Genomic DNA, 901 nt, shown 5'->3' with positions numbered 1-901 from the left:
TGGTTTTGTAGGGATGCGATGGCCTCATTACTTGCATCACTATCTTTAATTCTCAATCTTTAATCACTTTTCCTCCAGTCTTCGTGGTTCTTGGAAATGCAATCAAGTATATTTTTAGCCTCGTCATATGTCTTGTCGAACAGACCTCTAGCTGCTACCATATTAGTAGCCGTCTGCGATGCAAGGTTCAAACCGTGATAGAAAAATTCCATTTGGAGACAATCGGGTAAGCCATTGTGCGGACAATCTTGCACTAGTCTTTTAAACCTCGCCCAGGCGTCACTGAGTGATTCGTCAATATCTTGTTCAAAATTAGTAATCAACTTCCTCATTCTTGCATTCTCTGTCGGGGGGAAGTACTTCTTCATGAACTTCTCAACTATTTGTTCCCACGATGTGATCTCCCCTAGTTCGAGAGAATAAGCCCATTTTCGTGCTTGGTCACACAGCGAAAATGGGAACAATGTTAGTCGAACCTCCTCAGCGGAGATGTTCGGGAACAGAAACATATTGCAGATTTCAATAAAACTCCGGAGATGGGCGTGCGGATTCTCGCCACACCTACCGCCAAACTGTCCGGCAGTCTGAATCATCTGCAGCATAATCGGCTTCATCTCGAACCTCGATCCGTCCAGGGCTAGCCTCATGATTCCTGGTGAGAAATCATAAAGGTTGGGTGACGCATAGTCCCGGATGGGCCTATTGCAGTCGTTCGCCAAGAGAATGGGGTTCACCATGATATTATTTGTGTTTAGTGCTCTGTCTTTTGGTTGCTCCGCCATGTTGGGATTTCTCTCTTGCTATCATCAGTGGTTGTTTCTTTTTCTTCTTCGAAAAGTTCTCTCAATCTCTGGATCATAATTGGGCTCAGGAGCTTGTCCTTCGCTCATACGACGCCCGC

General features: G+C 45.4%; 1 non-coding gene across 1 annotated transcript; it reads left to right on the top strand.

Moving 5' to 3' along the window:
* The first annotated feature begins 228 nt into the window (after nt 1-228).
* Nucleotides 229-335, top strand: LOC120069493 (small nucleolar RNA R71). The gene has a single exon (XR_005479557.1). It is a non-coding gene; the product is annotated as a small nucleolar RNA R71 (small nucleolar RNA).
* Nucleotides 336-901: the final 566 nt, after the last annotated feature.

The sequence above is a fragment of the Benincasa hispida genome, chromosome 2, assembly GCF_027475165.1.
Source record: "Benincasa hispida cultivar pf3 chromosome 2, pf3_genome.v1.1, whole genome shotgun sequence".
In the NCBI taxonomy this organism is placed as follows: domain Eukaryota; kingdom Viridiplantae; phylum Streptophyta; class Magnoliopsida; order Cucurbitales; family Cucurbitaceae; genus Benincasa; species Benincasa hispida.
The sequence above is the reverse complement of the archived record's forward strand: the minus strand, read 5'-3'. Positions and strand labels throughout refer to the sequence as shown.